Source organism: Silene latifolia, chromosome 7, assembly GCF_048544455.1.
Source record: "Silene latifolia isolate original U9 population chromosome 7, ASM4854445v1, whole genome shotgun sequence".
In the NCBI taxonomy this organism is placed as follows: Eukaryota; Viridiplantae; Streptophyta; class Magnoliopsida; order Caryophyllales; family Caryophyllaceae; genus Silene; species Silene latifolia.
In genome coordinates, this window is record NC_133532.1 from 85748420 (window position 1) to 85756501 (window position 8082).

The 8082-nt window shown below is 36.7% G+C and overlaps 1 non-coding gene across 1 annotated transcript; it reads right to left on the reverse strand.

The window, feature by feature from the left end:
* Positions 1 to 7112: 7112 nt before the first annotated feature.
* LOC141593689 (small nucleolar RNA R71) lies at positions 7113 to 7219 on the reverse strand. The gene has a single exon (XR_012521759.1). It is a non-coding gene; the product is annotated as a small nucleolar RNA R71 (small nucleolar RNA).
* Between the last annotated feature and the right edge of the window lie 863 nt (positions 7220 to 8082).

The window sequence follows — 8082 nt, forward strand, 5'->3', positions numbered from 1 at the left end:
ACATGCATGTTCTAGTTATGAGAAAAATAGAAACTTTAAATTAATGTGATTAATTTAGGTTGTTTATTAATTTTTATTTGATAAAAATGGGTAAATAATGGTTATTTTGTAAATAAATATTGATTTAATTTTAGGGCTCGAAATTTTTGAATTTTTAGCTCTTGAAAATTGTTCCAAAATGTATAAAATTTTATTTTAAGTCATTTCAATTTTTATGGTTTGATTTAGAATTAAATCGTAAAAATTATCGCTTTACCGATTAAATTGTGAATTCGTTTTAAATAAATTTTAAAACCAAAATTTTTCACTTGCATGGCATTTTTGGTGTAAGACCAGAATGTTCATGGTTTTAAAATTTATTTTTCCAAGAATTTTTATATTAAATGGAATTTTTGTATGATAATTGTGAATTATCATATCATTTTTTTTTGTCACAATTGTATTTTAATTCCCATATAAATTCAAGATAATTGTTGAGAATAATTATTTTGATATTAGACCAGATTAATATGATGAGTAAGTCTTAAAATTGTTTTAAGAATTGATTATGAATTTTTATTGGTAAAAAATTCCGTCAAAGCAAGCTCAAATGATCATTGTTGGTAAGTTAGACGATTTGGCATGTCATTTTCCATAATGCATTTTATTATTCATTTAGATGAATGGTTTTTAGAATTATAATTATGTAATTTTTCCTAATATGGTCATAGGTAGAAGTTGGTATTTCCCGAAATGTAAGGGAATATCGACTTGTTTTGTAATTAATTGCGATTTCGTATAGCCTAATTTGTAATTAATTAATAGTTTTTATTTTAATTTTATTACAAATTGTATAATAGGTTATTGTTATGTAATTTAATTATTAGTAATTAGATGAAGCATCTAAAGACGGAGTTTTCATGAAGACGGTGTTTTTCGGAAAGGCGTTAGAAATCCTAAAGAAGGAGGCCTATTTATGAAGACTCAAGGGACCAAGGAGTTGGTTTCCGAAGTGTAATAATTTTAGTTAATTAGATTAACTAGGTGGCCATATTAGGACTTGTTTGTTTTAATTCTTTTATGCATTCATGCCAAATCGTCACTACATGTTTTATTTTTGTTGTTATCGATTTAATTGTCTAGCATTCACCAATTTAGTTCACTTAAAAGTGATAGACAATTAATTTGATAAGATCTCCCACAATTGTTTAAAATTGAGATTAAGCCTTACCAAATAATAGCACCTATGAATCCCTTCTTCATTAGAGGTAGGTTCGGATCACCGAGGTACACTCTTTTTACGTTGGGTAAGTAGGGTAATAAAAGTTATTACGCGTGAAAATTGGTTGGACTCAACGGGATAAATATGGGTTGAATCGGTCCACCGTGCCCATATTTATTCTGGGGCTAAAAGATAGATTTTAAGAAAATCCGTCAACCAAGAGTTCTAGTAGTAGAATCAGTCAAAGTTGTTGACTCACCAAATTTATATAAATATGGGTTGAATCGGTCCACCGTGCCCGTGTTTATATAAAATTGGATCTTGGAATCATTTATATAATTCAGTGGGAGATCATTATATAAATGGGAACTTGTTAAATAGTTTCACAAGTTAAATATTTCTAGACGATAAATGTTAATTTTTCCTTTATTTCCTTTGTAGTAATCACGATGACTTCTACTAGTGAAACCGCCACAATAACTAGAGATTCATGGCTACGTTCTTTTATGGACAAATATGTTTTAAAAGCCGACGGTAGTAATTTTAAAGATTGGGAGGAACAACTTCGATTAGCTGCCGCAGGTGATGGCAAATTACGTTACCTTGTCGATCCCTCTCCTCCTTCGCCTAGTACTAGGGCCACTGCCGATGTAAGGGAGGCTTTTTCAAATTATCAAAAGGATTCCGCTGCAATAAAAAATGTTTTGATTTTTTCAATGGATCCTGCTTTACAAAGGCAATGTGTCAAGTTTCGTGATGCACACGAAGTATTCTCGAGGCTTTCAACTATGTTTTCTCAAGCCCCGAGAATAATTCAGTATGACACCGCTGTTCGTTTCTTTGAGGCTAACCTCAAAGATGGTCAACCTGTAAGTTCACACGTACTTAAAATGATTGAGTACGTGGAAACTTTAGAGGGGTTGGGATGCAAGATCCCCGACGAACTTGTGGTGGACCGAGTGCTCCACTCTCTCTCGCAGGTCAAGGGATTTACCCAATTTAGGGTAAATTACAATATGACGAACATGAAAAAGAGTTTACATGAGCTCCATTCTCTGCTTGTGCAAGCAGAGAAGGATAAGGGATTGAGTGGGAGTACGAGGAAAGATGTGCTTACAATTAACGTGAAGGGGAAGAAGCAGTTTAAGAGGAATGCAGGTAAGAAGCCCGTTCAGGTGGAGGGCAAAGGTAAAGCAATTGCGAATTGCCCTACCAAGCCAAAATCCATAAAGGGTAATCCTCTTAAAGATACTTGTAATTATTGTAATAACAAGGGACATTGGAGACGTAATTGTACAAAGTACCTGGATGACATAAAAGCTGGCATTGTGAAGCCGACATGTAATTTCTCAACTGAATCTTTTATGATTGACATAAATTATGCTTCAAATACAACTTGGGTATTAGATACTGGTTGTGGTTCTCACTTGTGCAATCATTTGCAGGGCCTAAAAAGCATAAGAAAGCTAAACAAAGGTGATGTCGATCTCCGAATGGGAAACGGGTCTAAAGTAGTCGCTGCGTCTCGGTAGGAACTTATGTACTTAGTTTAGCTTCGGGTTTGGAGTTGCATCTTAATAATTGTTATTTTGTACCAACGCTATCTAGGAATATAATATCCGTATCTGTGTTAGACACAGAAGGGTTTTCTTTTGTAATTAAAGACAAGTGTTGTACTTTTTCCCTTAATGGGATTGTATATAGTCAAGCTATTTCAATCAATGGTATTTATATTCTAGATACTTGCAACGATGTTTATCATTTAGATAATAAAAGACTCAAAATAGGTGATCCTGATCTATCTTATTTATGGCATTGTCGATTAGGACACATCAACGAGAAGTGCATTAAAAGACTAGTGTCAACTGGTGTAATTAAACCTTTTGATTTCGAATCATTTGGTACATGCGAATCTTGTCTTCTTGGCAAGATGACTCGTTCACCTTTTCTAGGAAAAGGATCTCGAGCTAGTGAGTTATTGGGTTTAATACACACCGATGTGTGTGGCCCAATGACAATCCAACGCTAGAGGTAATTATGACTATTTCATTACTTTTACCGATGACATGAGTAGATATGGGTATATCTACTTAATGAGGTATAAAAGTGAAGCTTTTGATAAGTTCAAAGAGTTTCAGAATGAAGTGGAAAACCAATTAAATAAGAAGATTAAAGCATTACGATTAGATCGTGGTGGGGAATATTTAAGCAGTGACTTTAAAGATCACCTTATAAACTGCGGTATTGTATCTCAGTTAACTCCTCCTGGCACACCACAATTAAATGGTGTGGCTAAAAGGAGGAATCGAACTTTATTAGATATGGTTTGATCGATGATGAGTCAAACAGAATTACCTAAGTCATTCTGGGGTTTTGCCATTTTATCTGCTGTACAATCACTTAATAAAAGTCCCACTAAAGCAACTGACAAAACTCCATATGAGATATGGAAAGGGAAAGTCCCGAATCTGCGATACATGAAAGTATGGGGTTGTGATGCTTATGTCAAGAGCAAATCCGACGATAAGCTTGCACCTCGTTCTAAAAAGTGTATTTTTGTAGGCTACCCTAAGGAAACTTGTGGATATTACTTCTACAATAGTAACGAGAACAAAGTGTTTGTGGCTCGTGAAGCTGTCTTTCTAGAAAAAGAGTTTATTTCTAGAAGACAGAGTGGGAGAAAATTTGAACTTGACGAAGTTCAAGAGCCACAAACTGATATGACAATACAGGAAGATGTTCCTTCTACGTCTGAATCGGTTATTGTTCCTTCTGAACCTAGGAGGTCAGAAAGGGTTAGTCGCCAGCCTGATAGATACCTTGGTATTATCGAGGAAGATGGTGACTATGAGGTTTTACTTTTAGAAAGTGATGAACCTAAGACCTATAAAGCAGCTATTATGAGTTCTGACTCTAAGCTATGGCTCGAGGCCATGCAATCCGAAATGGATTCCATGTACGATAATCGGTATGGGACTGGTTGACTTACCTAAAGATGTTCGACCTCTTCGGTGTAAGTGGATATTCAAGATTAAAATCGGCATGGATGGACATAAAGATGTCTACAAAGCTAGATTGGTTGCAAAAGGTTTCACTCAGGTTCATGGTTTACACTATGATGAAACTTTTGCACCAGTTGCTATGCTTAGATCTGTTCGGATAATGTTAGCGATTCTTGCATTTCATGATTATGAGATATGGCAAATGGATGTCAAAACCGCTTTCTGAACGGGTTTTACGGAAGAGGAAGTGTTCATGACACAACCTGAGGGTTTTGTGGATCCTAATAATCCTAACAAAGTATGCAAACTTAAGAGATCCATTTATGGTCTTAAGAAAGCGTCAAGGAGTTGGAATCATCGTTTTGATCATGTTATTAAACAAAATGGTTTTTCTCGAAGTGTTGAGGAACCATGTTTATACATGAAGTTTAGTGGGAGTAAATGATGTGACCATAATTGGCGCATATTTAGCCCCCGAATTAGCCTTGTTCCCATGCTTTTTAGTGCCTATTTGGGTCATTTCTTATCTTTAGTTCTTTGTTTTGCATATTCTTTGAGATTTTGATCCCTTGGTAGGAAAGGAGTAAGAATCTTGCATTTTCATGGCAAAACGAGACTAAATTGATCGAATTCAATGACCAAGCATCAAGGAGAGACAAGATTAGAAGGCCTTTGTACATATCATAGTAGAAGAGCAATGTTGAGGAAAGATCCTTGAGTCCCCAAGGAAATCCCCAAGGAATTTATGAAGAAAAGGGAAGAAAAGAAGAAGTTGCTATCTTTGACGACAATCCGAGCGGATTGTCAACAATCCGTCCGTCCGGCCCACTCGCACAATCCGAGCGTCCCGTGCCTAAATCCGCTCGGATTCCCCCTCAACAATCCGTCCGGATTCCTCAGAATCCGCTCGGATTCCACCACCCAAATCCGTCCGTCCCGACCTTATTCCGCCCAGATTTCTTCACAGCACGGATTGTCTTCTTCAAGCTACGAAAAGAGAAGCCCTTCTCTCAGAAAATACCGGGTCCTCCTTGCTCAACTTAAAAAGTGTAATTACTAGTTTAGCCCTTAGTTAACCCTAATGCATCCTCCCTAATTTCCACTATAAATACCCCATTAGGCTAATTAGAGGAGCATGTTCTTCTTATCAATAATTAGTGTAGTTAATATCAATCAAATCTCTCTTCAATATTGTAATCAAGTATTAATCAAGTTTTAATTCAAGTTTTAGTTCTTTAATCTCTCTTTTGTTCATCCTTTATTTTGGGTAATTGAAGATTATTTGGGTTATTATTGGGAGATTGACAACCTCTCAATCTAGCATTCAAGTACTTCTATTATTCTTGCTTTATTATTGGAATCATTAGTAGGTATAATCTCTTAATCCCTTTTTGATTATTGTTAATTACTTTCATTTATTCATCATGTTTCATATTGTTGGTATGATTGACAACCTTGCTAGCATGATCAACATGATAATGAGTGAGTAGTCTCTTAGCTAGGGTTAATGGGTGATTAGGGGAAACCAACATGGGGAATGATTCATGTTTAAATTAATATGCTTTCATGTTTTATTTGCTTGCTTGTTTTGATCTCAACTCATGCACATGTTATATTTGATGAAATGCTAAGCCTATGAATCCTTGCATTTACTATCATCTTCTATCTTTTCAATGAGACTTGTAAGACATAACCCAACTCGAGTCTCATTAGACCATGCATGTTGTTGAGTAGGGAAGATTAAGTCGACTTGTAGGTGTTGTACAATCAAATCGATTCGGCTCCGGGACCCAAACTTTCCTAGGATTGTAAGATATAACCCAACTCAATCCATCACAACAATAATTGCTTGCTTATAATTTGAGAACATGTTTGTATGATCATATCCCATGATTCCCCTATGACCCCATGACACCCTAGTGCCTTTAATCAATTGTTTACACCCCTTTTTATTCATCTTGCTTATTTATTTTCATTGTTATTCTAGTTTAGTAACCTTCTACATCAACTCAATTTGTGACACCCCTTAGACACCACTAGTTACAATAGAAATCTCATTTCACTCCCGTCCCTTGGGATCCGACCTTTACTTGCCTCTTTACTAATTGTAGAGTTGCTTGTTAAGCTATAAATTGTGTTTTGATTCGACCGTGACCAACGACCACATCTTAATTTGTGAACACTTAGCGGGATCGCATCAAAAATGGCGCCGTTGCCGGGGACGGTGTTTGTTTGATTTTGATTTCTTTTTATTGTTATTAGTTGTGTCTTTCTTCACCTTGAGGAAGTAAAACTCCTCAAGGTTTGTTCTAATTGTTTTTGAGTTGTTTGATATTTTGCATGTCTAGAAGGTTACAAAGTGATTTGTTACCTTTTGACCGTGAAATCGAAAGAACCTTGACGAACAATAGGAGACTTGTTAGAAGGAATTTGAGAGGTGTTGGTGAAGTTGTTCAACCCACTAGTGAGTTTGTCAATCCTTTCGCAATAGAAGGAGAAGAAAACCCATTACACATACCCCACAAAATCCACCTACAATGCCAAAATTCTCGTCACACTCCGTACCCACCGAGGAGAATCTACCAAATGGTACTCCTACACCGCAACATCTCACCGGAAATTTTATTGCCAAGTCCGCCTTCATCCAACTAGTTGAGAGGAGCCAATTTGGGGGGATGCCTAGTGAGGACCCTCATTCTCATATGGAAACCTTTTGCGACTATTGTGATGTTATCTCTCAAACGGGCGTGACTCAAGACCAAATTAGATGGGTCTTATTTCCATTTTCCTTAATCGGCACCGCGAAGCAATGGTTGAAGGGCCTTGATAAGGCCACCCTTGGAATAGATTCTTGGAAGAAGTTGGCTCTAGCTTTCTACAAAAAATTCTACTCACCGGAAAAGACCAACATGCTAAGAGCTCAAATTACGGGTTTTAAGCAAAGGGATGAAGAGTCTTTGTATGAAGCTTGGGAGCGGTTTAAAGGAATTTGTCGCTCATGTCCTCACCATGGACTTAGCGAATGGTTTTTGGTGCAACAATTTTGGAATGGTTTATATGAAGATTCTAGGAACATTCTCAATATGGGATCAAATGGAATGTTCACCGAAGTTGATGACAATCAAACATGGAACAAGATTGAGGAAATGGCGGTCCATAACTCACAATATAGTAGACCTCGCAAAGCTACTAGAGGAGGAAAGCATGAAGTGGATTCCGTTACTCAATTGGGTGCTCAACTTAGTGCTCACATTGACACAATCAACTTGAAGTTTGAACAAGCTATGGCTAGACTTGAGGAAAACTCAAAATCATCAAAGCATCATGTCAATGCCATGACGGCATCCTCATCAATCCCAAGTGGGATATGTGAGAATTGTGGAACTTTGGGACATGACCAAGGAGAATGTAGGGGAACAAATGAGCAAGTGAATGCTTTCCAAGCATACAAGAGTGGTACCCCTTATTCCAACTTTTACAATGAAAACACCAAATTCCATCCAAATCTCTCATACAAAAGCCAAAATGTTCAAAACCCTCAAACAACATACACTCCACCACCCATGAGAAACCAAAATCAAAGACCCTTTTACAATCAAAACCAAGGTTACCAAAATCAAAATCCATACAATCACCAAAATGACCAAGGTTTTGATGTCCAAAAAGCGGTCCTCCAAATGCAAAAGAATCAACAAGAATTTTTCACTCAAATGCAAAAAGATAGCCAAGCAAAAGAAACCACCATCAACAACATTCTAGCTCACACCAAGATGTTGGAAACACAATTGACTCAACTAGCATCTTCAAGCTCACAAAGATAAAAGGGGCAATTACCACCTCAAAGTAATCCCCCTAGACATGAAACGGTTAGTGCCATTC